Raw genomic sequence first — 23,017 nt, forward strand, 5'->3', positions numbered from 1 at the left:
AGGAACTCTAGATTTTTGAGGTGATGAATCTTAATTTCACCACCATCCTGGGTTTCTGTTTTTTGGTTGGATTTTTAAATGTTTTGTAGGGGATAAGTCGGAGGAGGGAGTTACTGAGCCAAAGGGTGTGAGGGAGCAGCATTCGTGACTGAAGAATTGGTTTGTCCTGCAGTGTGATGCTGATAATTTAGCTGTGTATCTTCAAGTCCCTGGCACTGTTAGTAACTGCTCTCGGTTTCCCCCACCCAGAAAAGTCCTGGTTGTGAGGTGGTGTGCTTTTTATTCTGTTTTCCATGCTGGAGTATTGCCTCTGGCTTGTCTATCCTACACCTGACGTCGTCATAAAGTACGTGTACGTCTGTTTTGCTGTAAATTGCTAAATGGCGAATTGGACTGTGTATAGAGACTAGGGGCTGGAATTTGATGACAAACCACCACCGCCGATATACCGTCCAAAAAACCGTGACAAGGCGGAAAGTCCCAGCCTCGTCAAATTTAGACCAAGGCTGCAAGTTGGGCCTAGGGAGGGGGAAACAACACAACAAATATTTTTCAATAAAGCAAAAATAAAAAATTGGAAAACATTCTCTGTACCCTTTTCCACTGAATTGCTGTAAAAGAATTAAAAAAACCTTTGATTTTCCTATTTTTGAAGGGTTTCACACCTTCCGCCCATCTCCGGCTGGTTTCTCGTGGGCGTTTTTTTTTCTGATCACCTACGGGCCACCGCTGTGACCAAGCTTGGGCGTAGCGGTTTTTTCGAAACCACTGCCAGGACACTTTGACCAAACTGGCACTGGGTGGTTTTCCACTGAAAATTAATCCCGCCAAAAAACCCGGTGGAAATGCTCACCGAATTCCAGCCCTAGGTCTCCTCCCAAGTGTGGGACAAGTTTGCATAGAAAAGAAAATGTGAAATAAAAACTGGAAATGTTGCATCTTACATTTAAGTAACGCCTTTAATGTTGCAAAATGTTTTCAAGGCAAACCTACAGGTAGGAGTCAGAACCAAGTATAGGTAGGGGCAGCGGTGCAGTAGACCAGCAGGTGTCGGTAGGGAAGAGGGAGCTGGGATTGGGTTTGGAGGAGGTTGCAGAGGGAGAGACGTGTAGACAAGGATTTTGAAGTTTGTGCATTAGGGGATCTGTTAGCTAGTCTAGTTTGGCTGGAAGAGTGGGACTTTGTCCAGGGTATGGATGAAATGTTCAGCAGCGGTGGGATTGAGGTAGAGGCCAGAGGTGGAGGTAGGTGATGAATTGGACATGAGGTTTGAAGCTCAGTTCAAGAGTTGAGGACACTGGTTAGGGCTTGAGCAGTTTGGGAGGATGGGATGAGGAGCTAGGGTGCTGAGCTCCTGAGTCTAAGCAAGTTGGCTTCGGTCTTGCTGATGAACTGTTTTTTTTAAAAAAAACAATCTGGCTCATTTATAACGTGATGTTGACGCCAGGGTGACAATGGTGGAGTCTAGGATGGAGATAAATCTGATTGTGTACTTACACCTGAACACTGACCCTTTATTTGCAGATAATGTTATGGAAGGAGACCTTTATAGATGAGGATAGGCAGGAGTCCAGGATGGAACTTTGGGGAACACTGGGTGTCCCAGCAGCAGGTCAGTGAGGCTCTGTCAAAGACCATTATTAGGAGCCTGTACTGAAGATGTTTTTGGAACGAACCTCCAGAAATAGTGGAGGCTTGTAAAAAAGGAACGGCAATAATCATGGGGATTTTAACCTTTATTGATTGGACAAAGCAAATTGGCCAGGGTTGCCTTGAAGAGTTCATAGAGTGTATCCGGGATAGTTTCCTTGAACAGTACATTGCGGAACCAAACAGGGAGCAGGCTATCTTCGATCTGGTACTGTGTAATGAGACAGGATTAATAAATGATCTCATAATAAAGGATCATTTAGGAATGAGTGACCATAACATGGTCAAATTTCAAATTCAGTTGGATCTCAAACCAGTGTCCTAAGTTTAAATAAAGGAGACCACAAAGGTATGAAGGCAGAGTTGGCTAAAGTAGACTGGGAAAATAGACTAAAGTTTAGGACGGTTGCTGAGCAGTGGCAGACATTTAAGGAGATATTTCATAACTCAACAAAAATATACCCCAATGAGAAGGAAAGACTAAGAGAAGGGATAACCAGGAGCAGCAGTCGGCCATACGGCCCCTCGAGCCTGCTCCGCCATTTAATACGATCATGGCTGATCCGATCATGGACTCAGGTCACTTCCCTGCCTGCTCCCCATAACCTCTTAATCCCTTAATCTGTGGTTAACTAAGGAAATAAGAGAGGGTATCAAATTGAAAACAAGGGCATACAATGTGGCCAAGACTAATGGGAGGCCAGAGAATTAGAAAACTTTTAAAAGCCAGCAAAGAATGACTTAAAAAAAAATGAGGGGGAAGATGGATTATGAAAGTAAACTCGCACGAAATAGAAAAACAGATGGTAAGAGTTTCTACAGGCACATAAAAAGGGAAAAGAGTGACTAAAGTAAATGTTGGTCTGCTGGAGGATGAACAGGGAAATGGCAGAGATTTTGAACAAATATTTTGTATAGGTCTTCACGGTAGAAGACACTTCAAAACATCAAAATAGTGGACAATCAAGGGGCTATAGGGAGGGAGGAACTTAATACAATCACTATCACCAATGAAGTAGTACTCGGTAAAATAATGGGAGTAAAGGCGGACAAGTCCCCTGGACCTGATGGCTTGCATCCTAGGGTCTTAAAAGAAGTGGCTGCATTGGTTGTAATCTCCCAAAATTCCATGGATTCTGGCGTGGTCCCAGCGGATTGGAAAACCGCATATGTAACGCCCCTATTTAAAAAAAGGAGGCAGACAGAAAGCAGGAAACTATAGACCGGTTAGCCTAGCATCTGTCGCTGGGAAAATGCTGGAGTCCATTATTAAGGAAGCAGTAGCAGGACATTTGGAAAAGCATAATTCAATCAAGCAGAGTCAGCTTGAAAGGGAAATCCTGTTTGCCAAATTTGCTGGAGTTCTTTGAGGATGTAATGAGCAGGGTGGATAAGGGGGAACCAGTGGATGTGGTGTATTTGGATTTCCAGAAGGCATTCGATAAGGTGCCACATAAAAGATTACTGCACAAGATAAAAGTTCACGGGGTTGGAGGTAATATATTAGCATAGATAGAGGATTGGCTAACAGAGAACAGAGAGTCGGGATAAATGGGTCATTTCTGGTTGGCAAACAGTGACTAGTGGGATGCCACAGGGATCGGTGCTGGGTCCTCAACTATTTACAATCTATATTAATGACTTGGATGAAGGGACCGAGTGTAATGTAGACAAGTTTGCTGATGATACAAAGATGGGTGGGAAAGCAAATTGTGAGGAGGACACAAAAAATCTCCAAAGGGATATAGACGGGCTAAGTGTGTGGGCAAAAATTTGGCAGATGGAGTATAATGTGGGAAAATGTGAGGTTATCCACTTTGGCAGAAAAAATAGAAAAGCAAATTATAATTTAAATGGAGAAAAATTGCCAAGTGCTGCAGTACAGAGAGACCTGGGGGTTCTTGTGCATGAAACACAAAGTTAGTATGCAGGTACAGCAAGTAATCAGGAAGGCAAATGGAATGTTGGCCTTTATTGCAAGGGGGATAGAGTATAAAAGCAGAGAAGTCCTGCCACAACTGTACAGGGTATTGGTGAGGCCACACCTGGAGTACTGCGTACAGTTTTGGTCTCCATATTTAAGGAAGGATATACTTGCATTGGAGGCTGTTTAAGGTTCACTAGGTTGATTCCAGAGATGAGGTGGTTGACTTATGAAGGAAGGTTGGGCCTATACTCATTGGAGTTCAGAAGAATGAGAGGTGATATTATCTTGTATGTTTCGATAAGAAGGGGGCTCGACAAGGTGGATGCAGAGAGGATATTTCCACTCATAGGGGAAACTAAAACTAGGGGGCATAGTCTCAGAATAAGGGGCCGCCCATTTAAAACAGATGAGGAGGAATTTCTTCTCTGAGGGTTGTAAATCTGTGGAATTCTCTGCCCCAGAGAGCTGTGGAGGCTGGGTCATTGAATATATTTAAGGCGGAGATAGACAAATTTTTGAGCGATAAGGGAATAAAGGGTTATGGGGAGCGGGCAGGGAAGTGGAGCTGAGTCCATGATCAGATCAGCCATGATCTTATTAAATGGCGGTACAGGCTCGAGGTACCAAGTGGCTCTCTCCTGTTCCTATTTCTTAGTCCGTGCATAAGAACATATCAATTATTCCAAAACCTAGTCATCATTATAGGCAGTCGCTTGTAATTGAGGAAGACTTGCTTCCACTCCTAAAAGTGAGTTCTCAGGTCCAATATGTGAATTACAGTCTCTGTCACAGGTGGGACAGACAGTAGTTGAAGGAAAGGGTGGGTGGGGAGTCCGGTTTTCCACACGCTCCTTCCGCTGCCTGCGCTTGATTTCTGCATGCACTCGGCGACGAGACTCGAGGTGCTCAGCGCCCTCCCAGATGCTCTTCCTCCACTTAGGGCAGTCTTTGGCCAGGGACTCCCAGGTGTCGGTGGGGATGTTGCACTTTATCAAGGAGGCTTTGAGGGTATTCTTGAAACGTTTCCTCTGCCCAGCTGAGGCTCGCTTGCCGTGTAAGAGTTCCGAGTAGAGCACTTGCTTTGGTAGTCTTGTGTTGGGTATGTGGACGATGTGGCCCACCCAACGGAGCTGGTTGAGTGAGGGTCAGTGCTTCAATGCTGATCGAGAACACTGAAGTTGGTGCATCTATCCTCCCAGGGGATTCGCAGGATCTTGCGGAGACATCGTTGGTGGTACTTCAGCGCTTTGAGGTGTCTGCTGTATATGGTCCACGTCTCTGAGCCATACAGGAGGACGGGTATGCCCTGTAGACCATAAGCTTGGTGCCAGATTTGAGGTCCTGGTCTTCAAACACTATCAGGCGACCGAGGGCTGCGCTGGCGCACTGGAGGCGGTGTTGGACCTCGTCATCCATGTCTGCCCTTGCTGATAGTAGGCTCCCGAGGTGTGGAAAATGGTCCACATTGGATGTAGCTGACTGGATTTGTTAATGCACTAAAAAGGGCTCAACAGTTCACTCAAAGGAATAGATTAGTTGCTGTTTTTAATGAATCCTGTCTTTCGGTGGCGGTGTTTAAACCATAGTGTGGGATTGTGTTACAGTTGCTGGGAGTGGGTGTGAGACTGAAGTGCTGTGCAATACGCAGGAACCGGCCCACTGAGTAACATCAGCACAGTAGAAAGCAGATGTGAAACAGATTTTAAAATTCCTTATGTCTGGAATGGCCAAGGTAGCAAGGAAAAGAATCCTTTTGAAAGCACTTGGCCAGATAGCCGGGATTTGTTTCCAGCTGTTGAATTCTTGGCTGCTCAAACTCTCCAGCTTCCAGCTGCTATGCAGCAACAAAAGAACCACTCTCCAGAACAAGGGGGCACAATCTTAAAATCAGAGCCAGGCCATTCAGGGGTAATGTCAGGAAAGAATTCTTCACACGAAGGGTAGTGGGACTCCCCCCACAACAGGCTGGGGGACAATTGAAAGGTTCAAGACTGTGATCGATAGGTTTTTGTTGGGTAATTTGTTGGATAGATTTCTGACATTGGTGTCATATTTGACCCTGAAATGAGCTTTCAACCACATATCCACAGCATAACTAAGACTGCCTATTTCCACCTTCATAACATCACCCATCTCCGCCCCTGCTTCAGCTCATCCACTACTGAAGTCCTCATCCATGCCTTTGTTACCTCTAGACTTGACTATTCCGATGGCCTCCCCCATTCTACCCTACGTAAACTAGAGGTGATCCAAAACTCGGCTGCCCGTGTCCTAACTCACATCAAGTCCCACTCACCCATCACCCCTGTGCTCGCTGACCTACATTGGGATCTGGTTAAGCAATGCCTCGATTTCAAAATTCTCATTCTTGTTTTCAAATCCCTCCATGGCCTCGCCCCTCCCTATCTCTGTCATCTCCTCCAGCCTCACAACCCCCCCGTCACCCCGAGATGTCTGCACTCTCTCATTCTGTCCGCTTGAACATCCCTGATTATAATCGCTCAACCATTGGTGGTCATGCCTTCTGTTGCCTGGGCCCCAAGTTCTGGAACTCCCTCCCTAAAGCTCTCCGCCTCTCTATCAAGGCGCTCCCTAAAACCTACCTCTTTGACCAAGCTTTTGGTCACCTGCCCTAATTTCTCCTTATGTGACTCAAACTTTTTATCTCATAATACTCCAGTGAAGTGCCTTGGAACGTTTAAAGGTGCTATATAAATACAAGTTGTTGTTGTTGTAAGGATATCGGGGGATATGGAGCAACGGCAAGTAAATGGAGATAAGGTACTGATCAGCCATGATCTCATTAAATGACAGAACAGGCTTGAGGGGCTGAATGGCCTACTCCTGTTCCTACATTCTCCAGTGTTAGATTTCTACTGCCCTTTGAGAGTCAGGGTCACTCCATTCCTGTATATCACCCCTGGAATATTCTGTACTTTTTTAAATCACTAAAGGTTAATAAATGTTACTCTGCTTTACCCATGGCGGGATGGGGTGGATTGATCTTTGGCACCAACACACAATGGGCAATGAGGGTAAAATGGGCAGCCAATTCACTCTTGCTCACTAAAACCAATTTCAGCCCCACTCTCCTTTATAAATGACAGCATAGGGAGAGACCATTGGGCCCATTTAGTTTGTGCCAGTGCTGCCTCCACGCCTGAGCTCCTTGATCCCATTGTTCCCAGCTCTTTCCCCGTAACCTTTAACATACTTTAAGTACTCAGCGAGTTCCTTCTCCATTGACTTGTCTTAAGAACAGAAGAATTAGGAGCAGGAGTCAGCCATTTGGCCCCTCGAGCCTGCTCCGCTATTCAGTAAGATCATGGCTGATCTTCGACCTGAACTCCACTTTCCTGCCCGATCCCCATATCCCTTAACTCCTATGGACTTCAAAAATCTATCAAGCTCAGCCTTGAATACACCCACAGCCCTCTGGGGCAGAGAATTCCAAAGATTCACAATCCTCTGAGTGAAGAAATTGCTCCTCATCTCCATCTTAAAAGGCTGGCCCCTTATCCTGAAATTATGTCCCCTAGTTCTAGACTCTCTAGCCAGAGGAAACAATCTCTTAGCATCTACACTTTCAATTCCCCTCAGAAACTTACCATCATAGGCAGTCCCTCGAGATCGAGGAAGACTTGCTTCCACTCTAAAAGTGAGTTCTCAGGTGACTGAACAGTCCAATATGGGAATTACAGTCTCTGTCACTGGTGCGACAGACAGTAGTTGAAGGAAAGGGTGCGTGGGACTGGTTTGCCACACGCTCCTTCCGCTGCCTGCGCTTGTTTTCTGCATGCTCTTGGCGACGAGACTCGAGGTGCTCAGCGCCCTCCCGGATGCACTTCCTCCACTTAGGGCGGTCTTGGGCCAGGGACTCCCAGGTGTCAGTGGGGATGTCGCACTTTATCAGGGAGGCTTTGAGGGTGTCCTTGAAACGTTTCCTCTGCCCACCTGGGGATTGCTTGCTGTGTAGGAGTTACATAAGAACATAAGAATTAGGAACAGGAGTAGGCCATCTAGCCCCTCGAGCCTGCTCCGCCATTCAACAAGATCATGGCTGATCTGGCCATGGACTCAGTTCCACTTACCCGCCCGCTCCCCGTAACCCTTAATTCCCTTATTGGTTAAAAATCTATCTATCTGTGACTTGAATACATTCAATGAGCTAGCCTTGGACAGAGAATTCCACAGATTCACAACCCTCTGGGGGAAGAAATTCCTTCTCAACTCTGTTTTAAATTGGCTCCCCTGTATTTTGAGGCTGTGCCCCCTAGTTCTAGTCTCCCTGACCAGTGGAAACAACCTCTCTGCCTCTATCTTGTCTATCCCTTTGATTATTTTAAATGTTTCTATAAGATCACCCCTCATCCTTCTGAACTCCGATGAGTAAAGACCCAGTCTACTCAATCTATCATCATAAGGTAACCCCCTCATCTCTGGAATCAGCCTAGTGAATCGTCTCTGTACCCCCTCCAAAGCCAGTATGTCCTTCCTTGGCCTCACCAATACCCTATACAGTTGCAGCAGGATCTCCCTGCTTTTGTACTCCATCCCTCTCGTGAGTTCCGTGTAGAGCGCTTGCTTTGAGAGGCTTGTGTCAGGCATGTGGACGATGTGACCCACCAAACAGTCTCCATCCTCCGCCTGCTCCACAACAACATGCAGGTCGTGATTCTGACCCAGCGGATCCTCCACAGACCCAATCCACGTCCGGACCGGGGTCAAGCAGGGCTGCGTCATCGCGCCAGCCCTCTTCTCGATCTTCCTCGCTGCAATGCTCCATCTCGCGCTCAACAAGCTCCCGGCTGGAATGGAACTAAACTATAGAACCAGTAGGAACCTACTTAACTTTTGTTGCCTCCAGGCTAGATCCAAGAATCTTGTATGTTTCAATAAGGTTAGCTTTCATTCTTCTAAACTCGAGAGAGTATAGGCCCAATCTACTCTTCTCGTAGGACAACCCTCTCATCGCAGGGATCAATCTAGTGAACCTTCGTTGCACCACCTCTAAGGCAAGTATATCCTTCCTTAAATAAGACCAAAACTGTGCACAGTATTCCAGGTGTGGTCTCACCAGAACCCTGTACAATTAGAATTATAGAATCCTTACAGCACAGTAGGAAGCCATTGGGCTGGTTGAGCCCGTGCTGGCTCTCTGCAAGATCACTTCAGCCAGTCCCACTCCCCCCTGTAAATTTTTTTCCTTCAGATACTTATCCAATTCCCTTTTGAAAGCCGCAATTGAATCTGCCTCCACCATCCTTTCAGGCCGTGCATTCCAGATCCTAACCACTCGCTGCGTAAAACGTTTATCCTCATGTCGCCTTTGGTTCTTTTGCCAATCACCTTAAATCTGTGTCCTCTGGTGCTTGACCCTTCCACCAATGGGAACAGTTTATCTCTGTCTAGACCCCTCATGATTTTGAACACCTCGATCAAATCTCCTCGCAACCTTCTCTGCTCCAAGGAGAACAACCCCAGCTTCTCCAGTCTATCCCCGTCACTGAAGTCCCTCATCCCTGGAACCATTCTCGTAAATTGTAGCAGGACTTCCTTACTTTTGTACTCCAACCCTCCAGCAATAAAGGCCAATATGCTGTTTGCCTTCCTAATTGCTAACTCTGTGTTTCCTTTACTCTGACACCTGAATCTCTCTGAACACCAACATTTAATAGTTTCTCTCCATTTAAAAAAGATTCTGTTTTTCTATTTTTCCTACCAAAGTGAATAACCTGACATTTCCCCACATTATACTCCATCTGCCACTTTACTGCCCACTCATATCCCTTTGCAGGCTCCTCACAGCTAACTTTCCTATTTAGCTTTGTATTGTCAGCAAACTTAGATACATTGCACTCAGCCCCTTCATTTAAGTCATTAATATAGATTGTAAATAGCTGAGGCCCCAGCACTGATCTCTGCGGCATCCCACTAGTTACAGCCTACTCTCTGTTTCTTGTCCATTAACCAGTCCTCTATCCATGCTAATATATTACCTCCAACCCCATGTGCCCTTATCTTGCTTAACAACCTTTCATGTGGCACCTCATCGAATGCATTTTGGAAATCCAAATATCCTACATTCACTGGTTTCCCTTTCTCTATCCTGCTAGTTACATCCTCAAAAAATCTTAATTAAATTTGTCAAACATGATTTAACTTTCATAAACCATGTTGACTCTCCCTGATCCTATGATAATTTTCTAAGTGCCTCATTACCACTTCCTTAATAATCTTCCGTGCTACCTCTCTTTATCCTCACCTGTTTTAGTTTTTATTTCACGTTAATTTATATATCCATCCTCATCAGTGCTTTGCATTCTGCTCCAGGTGCAGATCTGTGCAGTGTCGTCGTTCCCCAGTTGTTGATTGGCAAAAAAGTGGCTTCAAAAGCTGTTTTTTTTTGTCAATTGTGAGATTGAGCTCTGCACTTTGACCATGGTCAAAGTTAAAATCAGAAAAAAAGTAACGACTTGCATTTATATAGTGTCTTTCACGATCTGAGGATATCCCAAAGCGCTTTACAGCTAATGAAGTACTTTTGAAGTGTAGTCACTGTTGTAATGTAGGAAACGCAGCAGCCAATTTGCGCACAGCAAGCTCCCACAAGCAGCAATGTGATAATGACCAGATAATCTGTTTACGTGATGTTGGTTGACGGATAAATATTGACCCAGGACACCGGGGAGAACTCCCCTGCTCCTCTTCAAGTAGTGCCTTGGGATCTTTTATCTCCACCCGAGAGAGCAGAGAGGGCCTCGGTTTAACATCTCATCTGAAAGATGGCACCTCTGACAGTGCAGCACTTCCTCAGTACTGCACTGGAGTGTCAGCCTCAATTACGGGCTCAAGTCTCTGGAATGGGACTTGAACTCGCAACCTTCTGACTCAGGTGAGTGTGCTGCCCACTGAGCCACAGCTGACACCACAACTCCAACTAGGACCAAGGCTCCAACAGGAGCTCGATGCCCCGGCATTCTATTTCTCCAAGCCCCGAGTTACATCAGTCTTTTCAACTTGTACCCCCCGCCCCCACCCCACTCCTGCTGGTCCTCGAAGTCCTCTCTCTGCCACCAGAAGTGTCTTTGGTCATTAGGTTGTGCTCGGGCTCATCCCGCCTCCAACCCCAGTTCCAGGGTGATGACCCCTAGAACAGCACAGATGGACCAGGGGAGTTGAGGGAAATTAAGACTGTGTGGAACCTTAGGTTTAAATTCTAGACTCCGGAGGTGACCATTTTGGACGTGGTTAGGCTGATGTGTCCCAGGACATGGGTTGCCAACCCTTCAGGAGTCTCCAGGGATTGAAGATTAATTTGCAGGGTGTGAGCAAACCCGGGAGGAAAATCAAAGGGGCGTTAAAAATAAATTTTGTTTTTTTCATTATCTTTGAATGCTTTTGTTTCTATATTATAAAAATATAGGAGTTGGCAGATAAAGGCTGTTTAACTGAGAGTCGAGAATCGTCCAATCAGGTAATGAAGAGTCTGTTTGCTTTCCAATTGGCTGTGGGGGCGGGGCACACGGGATGGACGTGTCAGGCGACCAATGGCGTGAGAGTGAGGGTGGGACGCTTTGAGAATGTGTCGAGTGACCAATGGCAGGAGCCTTAGGGGCGGGGCAGGGGAGGCGGGAGGACATGTGACTAAACCTCCAGGAATATACCAGATCAGAGTTGGCAACCCATCCACAGTATTATCAATAAAAATATCAGTGTTGATTAAAACAACTGAAGAAATAGCAATCCCGTTGCTTCAAAGATCCTCTGAATTTATTTTGTTTAAAAGTCGGAAGAGCCAATGCTAGGCCCGGGAGGAAATCGGCAAGATATTACTGAGTGTCAACTAAGTTGGCCCAGAAAAACAATGCTCAGTGCTTGTTTTATAGTGTAACTGTCCCGGTGAGCTAAATCTATAATAGAAAAAACACGTGCCTTTCGTGTGGCTCTCCATATTTAGACAGAGCGATCATAGGTGGCCCTCCTGTGCTGCGGGAGACATGTGCAATTGATGCTAAAGCAGCTACTGAGCTTCCTGCGTGTTGGCTGGTCCTGGCTTCGTCACATGGACCGGCTGGTGACACTGATTCATAAACCACCCAACACTGGGCCTGGCTCACTTACATATACATCATCACAAACCAGGCACAGCACGGGTTAGATACAGAGTAAAGCTCCCTCTACACTGTCCCATCAAACACTCCCAGGGCAGGTATAGCACGGGGTTAGATACAGAGTAAAGCTCCCTCTACACTGTTCCCATCAAACACTCCCAGGGCAGGTATAGCACGGGGTTAGATACAGAGTGAAGCTCGCTCTACACTGTCCCATCAGACACCCCCAGGGCAGGTACAGCACGGGTTAGATACAGAGTAAAGCTCGCTCTACACTGTCCCATCAAACACTCCCAGGGCAGGTACAGGGGGTTAGATACAGAGTAAAGCTCACGCTACACTGTCCCATCAAACACTCCCAGGGCAGGTATAGCACGGGGTTAGATACAGAGTAAAGCTCCCTCTACACTGTCCCATCAAACACTCCCAGGGCAGGTACAGGGGGTTAGATACAGAGTAAAGCTCACGCTACACTGTCCCATCAAACACTCCCAGGGCAGGTACAGCACGGGTTAGATACAGAGTAAAGCTCACGCTACACTGTCCCATCAAACACTCCCAGGGCAGGTATAGCACGGGGTTAGATACAGAGTAACGCTCGCTCTACACTGTCCCATCAGACACCCCCAGGGCAGGTACAGCACAGGGTTAGATACAGAGTGAAGCTCGCTCTACACTGTCCTATCAAACACTCCCAGGGCAAGTACATCACAGGGTTAGATACAGAGTAAAGCTCCCTTTACACTGTCCCATCAAACACTCCCAGGGCAGGTACAGCACGGGTTAGATAGTAGAGAGTAAAGCTCCCTCTACACTGACCCATCAAACACTCCCAGGACAGGTACAGCACAGGGTTAGAGTAAACTGCCAGACTATAGTAATTCCAGCTGGTTCACCACTAGGGATAGGTAATATTGTGACGATAACGGAGACCTGGCTCAAAGAAGGGCAGGATTGGGTACTAAATATTCTTGGACATAAGGTGTTCACCAAAGATAGGGAAGGAAAAAAATGAGGTGGGGTGGCCGTATTGATTAAGGAGACTATTATAGTGCTGGAGAGAGAGGATGACCTGGAGGTGTCAAGGACAGAATCTATTTGGCTAGAGTTAAGAAACAATGGATGTGCCTAACACTACTAGGTGTATTCTATAGGCTGCCAACTCATGGGAAGGATATAGAGGAGCAAATTTGCAGAGAAATTACAGAGAGGATTCCACAAGGATCAGTGCTGGGACCACTGCTGTTCACAATTTATATCAACGATTTAGACTTTGGAATCAAAAACACAATTTCTAAATTTGCGGATGACACCAAATTCGGGGATAGTCAATACTGAGGGGGACTGCAACAAATTACAGGGGGACATTAATAAACTTGCAGAATGGGCATATAATTGGCAAATGAAGTTCAACACAGATAAATGTGAGGTATTACATTTTGGTAGGAAGAATAGGGAGGTCACTTAGTACTTGGAAAATAAGAATCTAAATGGGGTCGAGGAACAAAGGGATCTCGGAGTATTAATCCACAAATCACTAAAGGTTGCGACACAGGTTAGCAAGGCCATAAAAAATCAAACCAAGCACTAGGGTTTATTTCTCGAGGTATAGAATTGAAAAGTAGGGAAGTTATACTAAACCTGTATCGAACCTTGGTTAGACCACACTTGGAGCACTGCGTACAGTTCTGGTCACCATATTATAAAAAGGATATAGAGGCATTGGAGGGGGTGCAGAGAAGATTTACAAGGATGATACCAGAAATGCGAAGGTATACATATCAGGAAAGGATGAACAGGCTGGGTCTCTTTTCTCTAGAAAAAAGAAGGCTGAGGGGTGACCTAATAGAGGTCTTTAAAATTGTAAAATAATTTGATAGAGTGGATACAGAGAGAATGTTTCCACTTGTGGGGAAGAGCATAACCAGAGACCATCAATATAAGATAGTCACCCAGAAATCCAATACAGAATTCAAGAGAAACTTCTTTACCCAGAGAGTGGTGAGAATGTGGAACTCGCTGCCACAGGGAGGGGTTGAGGCGAATAGTATCGATGCATTTAAGGGGAGGCTGGACAAGCGTATGGGGGAGAAGGGAATAGAGGGTTATGCTGATAGATTTAGATGAGGAAAGACGGGAGGAGGCTCGAGAGGAGCATAAACGCTGGCATGGACTGGTTGGGCCGAATGGCCTGTTTCTGTGCCGTATATCCGATGTGAACTAAAGATGCACAAAGTATAGAGTGGTGATATTGGGGGATTTTAACTATCCTAATATAGATTGGGATAATAGTGTAAAAGGCAGCGAGGGGGAAGAATTCCTGAAGCGTGTTCAAGAGAACTTTCTTGCTCAGTACGTTTCCGACAAGGGAGGAGGCATTGCTGGATCTGGTTCTGGGGAATGAGGTGGGTCAAGAGGAGCGTGTGTCAGTAGGGGAACATTTAGGGAATAGCGATCATAGTATCAGAAGGTTTAGATTAGCTATGGAAAAGGACAGGGAGCAATCTAGAATAAAAATACCTTTTTGGAGGAAGGCCAATTTCAGTGGGATGAGAACGGATCTGGCCCGGGTAAACTGGAATCAAAGATTGGCAGGCAGAACTGTCATGGAACAATGGGCTGCCTTTAAGGAGGAGATGGTTTGGGTACAGTCGAGGTACATTCCCACGAGGGGGAAAGGTAAAGGCAGAGCTCCCTGGATGACGAAAGAGATAGAGAGTAAGATGAAGCAGAAAAAAGAGGTGTACGACAGATATCAGGTCGAGAATACAATTGACAACCAGGCTGAATATAGAAAGTTCAGAGGGGACATGCAAACAAAAATAAGAGGGGCAAAGGGAAAGTATGAGAATAGACTGACAGCTAGCATAAAAGGTAATTCAAAAGTCTTCTATAGGCATATAAATAGTAAGTGGGCAGCGAGAGGAGGGTGGGGCCGATTAGGGACCAAAAAGGAGACCTACACGTGGAGGCAGAGGGTATGGCTGAGGGACTAAACGAGTTTTCACCAAGGAAGAGGATGCTGCCATAGACATAGTAAAGGAGGAGGTAGAGGAGATACTTGATGAAATAAAATTGATAAAGAGGAGGTACTAGAAAGGCTGGCAGTACTTAAAATTGACAAGTCGCCAGGGATGGGATGCATCGTAGGATGCTGAGTAAAAATGGAAATTGTGGAGGTACGGGCCGTAATATTCCAATCCTCCTTAGATACGGGGTAGTGTCAGAGGACTGGAGAATTGCAAAGGTTACACCCTTGGACAAAAAAGGGGTGAAGATAAAGCCAGCAACTACAGGCCGGTCAGTTTAACCTCGGGAGTGGGGAAGCTTTTAGAAACAGTAATCAGGGACAAAATTAACAGTCACTTGGACACGTGTGGATTAATTAAGGAAAGTCAGCACGGATTTGTTAAAGGCAAATCGTGTTTAACCAACTTGATTGAGTATTTTGATGATGTCATGTATTCAACCAGCAATGTAACCCACGTATAATCTGACCTAAGTTGTACACTGTGAGAACAATGACCACTAGGTGGTGAACTTGTGGGAGACACTCCTAACCTGGACCTTCAGGTATAAAAGGGGAAGCTCCACCCACTTCCTGCACTTGAGTGCTAAGGAATAAAGGACAGGTCACAGACTAACCTTCTCTCAAGCATAGGCCTCGTGTGCATTTATACTGTGTAGTAAGGACGTATCAATGGCGACGAGAAACTGGGATTTAAACCACGCGAGCATGGCCACTAGCAGAACAGACGAGAGGTACTGTGTTAAGGAATGGTTGGGACAGAGATTCAACATTGTTAAAGCAGCACACAGTTCTCCAGGCAGACAAGGGCAGTCGGGCATGCCCCAACATGTAGTCGAACCCAGAGGGGGAGTTCGACAGAGACAATGGCAAGCTGAACGGCGATTCACGCCATTGCAAGGGACAATGCGGCCAGTAATGGGGCCATCAACACCTGTTAATGGTGCACTCAAGGACAGTCACAGGGGCAGTCAGGGACGATCGACTGGCAAGGGACCTTTTGTTTCCAACAGCAGCTCATGTTGGAGGCATGGAGGCACACACTCGACCGGAGTTTGTAGAGATGAGAAAAATACCTGCAGAAATTGCAGAAATGAACGCTGGGGGAAATTGCTGGAAGCTGAAGTTGAGCGAGTTCATGTGGAGCACGTATACAGATCATACATTGCTGGTTGAATACATGACAGATGAGGTAACAGAGAGGGTTGATGAGGGCAATGCGGTTGACGTGGTGTACATGGATTTCCAAAAGGCGTTTGACAAAGTGCCATATAATAGGCTTGCAGCAATGTTGAAGCCCATGGAATAAAAGGGACAGTGGCAGCCTGGATAGGGGATTGGCTCAGTGACAGGAAACAGGGAGTAGTGGGGAACGGTTGTTTATCGGACTGGAGGAAGGTATACAGTGGTGTTCCCCCAGGGTCGGTACTGGGAACACGGCTTTCCGTGATATATATTACTGACCTGGACTTAGGTGTACAGGGCACAATTTCAACATTTGCAGATGGCACAAAACTTGGAAATATAGTGAACAGTGAGGAGGAGAGGGATAGACTTCATAAGAACATAAGAAATAGGAGCAGGAGTCGGCCATTTGGCCCCTCGAGCCTGCTCCGCCATTTAATAAGATCACGGCTGATCAGATCATGGAGTCAGCTCCACTTCCCTGCCCACTCCCCATAACCCTTTACTCCCTTATTGCTCAAAAATCTGTCTATCTCTGCCTCAATGACCCAGCCTCCACAGCTCTCTGGGGCAGAGAATTCCACAGATTTACAATCCTCTGAGAAGAAATTCCTCCTCATCTCAGTTTTAAATGGGCGACCCCTTATTCTGAGACTCTGTCCCCTACTTCTAGATTCCCCCACGAGGGGAAACATCCTCTCTGCATCCACCTTGTCAAGCCCCCTCATTATCTTACGTTTCATGTTCAGCCATGAACTCATTGAATGGCGGTGCAGGCTAGAAGGGCTGAATGGCCTGCTCCTGCACCTATTTTCTATGTTTCTATGTTTCAATAAGATCACCTCTCATTCTTCTGAACTCCATTGAGTACAGGCCCAACCTACTCAACCTAAGTCAACCCCCTCATCTCCGGAATCAACCTAGTGAACCTTCTCTAAACAGCCTCCAATGCAAGTATATCCTTCCTTAAATATGGAGACCAAAATTACGCAGTGCTCCAGGTGTGGTCTCACCAATACCCTGTACAGTTGTAGCAGGACTTCTCTCCTTTTATACTCTATCCCCCTTGCAATAAAGGCCAACATTCCATTTGCCTTCCTGATTACTTGCTGTACCTGCATACTAACATTTTGTGTTTCAAGCACAAGGACCCCAGGTCCCACTGTACTGCAGCATTTTGTAATTTTTCTCTGTTTAAATAATAATTTGCTTTTTTATTTTTTCTGCCAAAGTGGATAACCTCACATTTTCCCACATTCCCAAATCTGCCAAATGTTTGCCCACTCACTTAGCCTGTCTATATCCCTTTGCAGATTTTTTGTGTCCTCCTCACAATTTGCTTTCCCACCCATCTTTGTATCATCAGCAAACTTGGCTACATTACACTCAGTCCCTTCATCCAAGTCATTAATATAGATTGTAAATAGTGGAGGACCCAGCATTGATCCCTGTGGCACCCCACTAGTCACTGTTTGCCAACCGGAAAATGACCCATTTATCCCGACTCTCTGTTTTCTGTTCGTTAGCCAATCCTCTATCCATGCTAATATATTACCCCCAACCCCGTGAACTTTTATTTTGTGCAGTAACCTTTTATGTGGCACCTTATCGAATGCCTTCTGGAAATCTAAATACATCCACTGATTCCCCCCTTATCCACCCTGCTCATTACATCCTCAAAGAACTCCAGCAAATTTGTCAAACATGATTTCACTTTCATAAAACCATGCTGACTCTGCTTAATTGAATCATGCTTTTCCAAATGTCCTGCTACTGCTTCCTTAATAATGGACTCCAGCATTTTCCCAACGACAGATGTTAGGCTAACCGGTCTATAGTTTCCTGCTTTCTGTCTGCCTCCTTTTTTAAATAAGGGCCGTACATTTGTGATTTTCCAATCTGCTGGGACTGCCCCAGAATCAAGAGGACATAAACAGGCTGGTGGGATGGGCGGACATGTGGCAGATGGAATTTAACGCAGAAAAGTGTGAAGTGATATATTTTGGTAGGAAGAACAAGGAGAGGCAACATTAACTAAAGGGTACAATCCTAAAGCGGGTGCATGCACAGAGAGGCCTGGGGGTATATGTGCACAAATCGTTGAAGGTGGCAGGGCAGGTTAAGAAAAGCATACAGGATCTTGGGTTTCAAAAATAGAGGCATAGAGTACAAAAGCAAGGGAGTCATAATGAACCTTTATTTTTTTTTAAACTGCTTCGGCCTCAACTGGAGTATTGTGGCCAATTCTGGGCACCCACTTTAGGAAGGATGTGAAGGCCTTAGAAAAGATTTACGAGAATGGTTCCAGGGATGAGGAACTTCAGTTACGGGGATAGACTGGAGAAGCCGGGGTTGTTCTCCTTGGAGCAGAGATGGTTGAGAGGAGATTTGATCGAGGTGTTCAAAATCATGAGGGGTCTGGACAGAGTAGATCGAGAGAAACTGTTCCCATTGGTGGAAGGGTCGAGAACCAGAGGACACGGATTTAAGGCGATTGGCAAAAGAACCAAAGGCAACATGAGGAAAAACATTTTATGCAGAGAGTGGTTAGGATCTGGAATGCATGGCCTGTAAGGGTGGTGGAGGCAGACTCAATCGTGGCTTTCAAAAGGGAGTTGGATAAGGACCTGAAGGGATAAAAATTTCCGGGCTACGGGGAAAGGGCAGGGGAGTGGGACTAGCTGAGTTGGCACCAGCTCGATGGGCCGAATGGCCACCTGTGCTGTAACCTTTCTATGATTAATGTACTTGTGTGAATAGACGAATAAAAAAAAGAGTAATGTTCCTTTCATTCTTTTTGCACAGGTTAGATTCAAAGTAAAATTCTCGTTGAAGGAGGTTGCCAAGTTTTGTCACATTGAAGTGCAGTTTTCTTTTCATTCACTTTCACAATTGGGCAGAAACTGTCACAAAATCATTTCACGTCACAATAATCAGAGAGGGAATCGTGTTGTCTGTGTGGATCGGATTAAAACCCAGGTACCAAGTGTGAAAGGACAGTGTCCCGATATTTAGAGTGCATGTGAGAGAGCTTACACAATGAGGAATGTGCAGCCACGCTGTAACAGGCCAGAGCCACGTTTGCTGAAGGACTTCATCGCTCCTAATTTAGAAATTATTCAGGCATCAGATACAATCTTGACTTCTGTGCTTCCACTGAAACTGTCTGGCCCCAATCTCCCCCAGTCCTTCCTCGGCCCCCTTCCCTTTCATTGTCCTTCCCCCACCCCTGAAACCTGAAAGGCCAAAGACCCTAAATAGTAAGATTCTGCACTGGGAAATCCAGGGGACAGAGATATAAAGGAGGGGGGAACAGACCATAAAAAAGACAAATGGGATTCTGAGTTTTATACATTGGGGTATTGAAAGCAGGAAAGTGAGGATGAATTAATGCAAGAGATTGTGCAGCCAATGATGGCAAGGGTATTGGAGCTATGGAGCGGACACGGCGAGAGTGACTGGAATTAAAAGATCACGTGTGCTGTGGCTTGCCATGTAAATGCACTGTCTGGTGTGGTACCAAACCCAGAGCCAATATCTCTCACCCAACATCACTAAAAACAGATTATCTGCTCATTATCATATTGCTGTGTGTGGGAGCTTGCTGTGCACAAATTGGCTCTGTGTTCCCTACATTACAACAGTGACTACACTTCAGAAGTACTTCATTTGCTGTAAAGCACATTGGGACGTTGAGGTTGTGAAAGGCGCTATATAAATGCAAGTCTTTATTTTTCTTCCAATCAACACACAGATTATCAGTAAAGCAAAACGCTTTAGAATAACAGAAATTCCACTGTGTCCAATCAACGATTGGAATACGAATGAAGACTTGAATTCAAATTGAGCAGGATCAGGTGATCCCACCACGGCAGCTGGGGAATTTAAATTCAGTTAATTAAATAAATCTGGAATTTTAAAATACAGTATCTGTAATGGTCAGCTTGAAACTACCAGATTGTCGTAAAACCCCAAGTGGTTCACTAATGTCCTTTAGGGAAGGAAATCTGCCACCCTTACCCAGTCTGGCCGATATGTGACTCCAGACCCACAGCAATGTGGTTGACCCTTAACTGCCCTCTGAAATGGCCCAGCGAGACACTCAGTTGTACCAAACCGCTACAACAAAGTCAGCACTGTGGGAGCACCTTCATCACACGGACTGCAGTGGTTCGAGAAGGCGGCTCACCACCACCTTCTCAAGGGCAATTAGGGATGGGCAATAAATGCCGGCCTTGCCAGCGACGCCCACATCCCAGAATGAATAAATTGTTTTGTGCAATGGATATGGTGTAGAGTGGTGATATTGCAGTAACTGCCCATTATATACCGCTCAATGAGTCGGGAGAGTTGGGTAATCCCCCAACAATCCGATATCACTTGTTTTCCACTATCGGCAAAAGTTTAAATCGCCCCCAATGAATTACTTTGAAGTGCAGTGACTTGTTATGTAGGCCAATGTGGCAGCCATTGTTGGGCATAGCAGGATCCCACAAGCAGCCAGTTAATCTGTTTTCCTTTTTGATGGTGCTGGTTGAAGGAGGAATGTTGGCCCAGGATAACTGGGGAGAATTTCCAACAGTTGTGGGGCCCACCTGAGCCACGGAAGTAGATGCAAGGGCCTCGGTTTAACGTCACATCGGAAGGGGCTCCGGCAATGCAGCACTCGCTCCCACCTGCCAGCTAGGGCCCCTCCGGGACACTGACTGCCGGTGTGCTGATGAGAGGCGGGAGTTAAAATCTAGCCTTCCCTCTCTAACAGGGGTCCTGCTGGTGTGACCCTCATCCTGGCGGAGGGGAATGTTGTCTTTAAAAGGAATGCTGATGGCGAGGTAGTCCTTGTGCTAACCATAAGAGGTTCTCGTTTATATAAACTGCTGGCTTTCTGCCATTTCCTTATTACAGCTCTGTGCAGACGCAGGAGCAGAAGTGCGGAGGTAACCTGACCCACTGTCACAGTGCCAGTTGCAGTCAGGGCCTGGCTTGTGTGGCTCTGCTTCCCTTCTGGTAAAGGTGCATTTACGGCTTGGCTGAGCTCTGAGCCTCCCTCTGAATCAGCTGAAATAAGAGGGAGCCACCCACCCGGCTGTGCTGCTGAAATGTGGAGCGGCCGGTTATGGAGACTGAGGCATGGGTGGTGCCCGGGATTAATTACATCACTGTATAAGGCAAGGCTGCAGCAACATTCTGATCTGGTTACTGGCTGTTGACAAACTGTCGATTGCATATTTACCCTGCCGCTCATGCCCAGATTCTCCCAGTGGCAAAATAGGTTCTCCTCTCAATCGACGATAAATGTCACTGCTGTTCTGTCATTCTCCGGATGTGGGGGTCACTGGCAAAGCTGCCATTGGTTGACCATCCCTCATTACCCTGAGAAGGTGATGGTGAGTCGCCTTCTTGAACTGCTGGCAGCGCTTTGTGTGGCTCGCGAGGCCCACCAGAGGAGGTATAGAAGCTTACAGCTCAGAAGGAGGCCATTCGGCCCATCCTGTCTGTGCTGACACTTTGGAGGAGCGACCAATTAGTCCCACTCCCCCGCTCTTTCCTCATAGCCCGCAAATTTTTGCTTTTTCAGTATTTATCCTGTTGTGTATCTGTAAAGCATGCACTCCCATGTTCCGCCACCAGGGAGCTCATTCCCTGAAGTCCCAAGGGGACCCCAGCATCCCTTGGGAGCACTGTATATAAGCCGGCCCCTAAGGCCTGTTCCTCACTCTGGAGTGCCTTATTAAAGACTGAGGTCACTGTTACTTTAACCTCCCTGTGTGCAGCCTCATCTGTGTTAGGAACACAATAACTGGCGACGAGAATACAAATGTGTGATGTGTAATGAGAAGGGATGAATTAGCAATCTTATTGTGCAATGCCCCTTGGGGAGGAGTGACCATAATATGGTAGAATTCTTCAATAAGATTGAGAGTAACACGGTTAATTCAGAAACTAGGGTCCTAAACTTAAGGAAAGCTAACTTCAATGGCATGAGGCGTGAATTGGCTAGAATAGACTGGCAAATGATACTTAAAGGGTTGACAGTTGATAGGCAATGGCAAACATTTATAGATCACATGGATGAACTTCAACAGTTGTAAATCCCTGTCTGGAGTAAAAATACAACAGGGAAGGTGGCTCAACCGTGGCTAACAAGGGAAATTAAGGATAGGGTTAGATCCAAGGAAGAGGCATATAAATTGGCCAGAAAAAGTAACAAACTTGAGGACTGGGAGAAATTTAGAATTCAGCAGAGGAGGACAAAGGGTTTAATTAGGAGGGGAAAATAGAGTATGAGAGGAAGCTTACCGGGAACATAAAAACTGACTGCAAAAGCTTCTATAGATATGTGAAGAGAAAAAGATTGGCGAAAACAAGCGTGGGTTCCTTGTAGTCGGACTTAGGTGAATTAATAATGGGGAACAAAGAAATGGCAGACCAATTGAACAAATACTTTGGTTCTGTCTTCACGAAGGAAGACACAAATGACCTTCCGGATGTACTAGGGGACCGAGGGTCTAGTGAGAAGGAGGATCTGAAGGATATCCTTATTAGGCGGGAAATTGTGTTGGGGAAATTGATGGGATTGAAGGCCGATAAATCCCCAGGGCCTGATTGTCTGCATCCCAGAGTACTTAAGGAGGTGGCCCTAGAAATAGGGATGCATTGGTAATCATTTTCCAACAGTCTATCGACTCTGGATCAGTTCCTATGGACTGGAGGGTAGCTAATGTAACACCACTTTTTAAAAAAGGAGGGAGAGAGAAAATGGGTAATTATAGACCGGTTAGCCTGACATCAGTAGTAGGGAAAATGTTGAAATGTATTATTAAGGATGAAAGAGCAGCGCATTTGGAAAGCGGTGACAGGATCAGACCAAGTCAGCATGGATTTATGAAAGGGAAATCATGCTTGACAAATCTTCTGGAATTTTTTGAGGATGTAACTAGCAGAGTGGACAAGGGAGAACCAGTGGATGTGGTGTATTTGGACTTTCAAAAGGCCTTTGACAAGGTACCACATAAGAGATTGATTTACAAGATCAAGGCACATGGTATTGGGGGTAATGTACTGACGTGGATAGAGAATTGGTTGGCAGGCAGGAAGCAGAGAGTTGGGATA

At 46.0% G+C, this 23,017-nt stretch overlaps 1 long non-coding RNA gene across 1 annotated transcript; it reads left to right on the plus strand.

The window, feature by feature from the left end:
- Positions 1 to 1,576: 1,576 nt before the first annotated feature.
- LOC139227191 (uncharacterized) lies at positions 1,577 to 18,772 on the plus strand. Its single transcript, XR_011587407.1, has 3 exons — positions 1,577 to 1,612; positions 11,004 to 11,054; positions 18,710 to 18,772. It is a non-coding gene; the product is annotated as an uncharacterized lncRNA (long non-coding RNA).
- The last annotated feature ends 4,245 nt before the right edge of the window (positions 18,773 to 23,017 follow it).

This window comes from Pristiophorus japonicus, chromosome 16, assembly GCF_044704955.1.
Source record: "Pristiophorus japonicus isolate sPriJap1 chromosome 16, sPriJap1.hap1, whole genome shotgun sequence".
In the NCBI taxonomy this organism is placed as follows: domain Eukaryota; kingdom Metazoa; phylum Chordata; class Chondrichthyes; family Pristiophoridae; genus Pristiophorus; species Pristiophorus japonicus.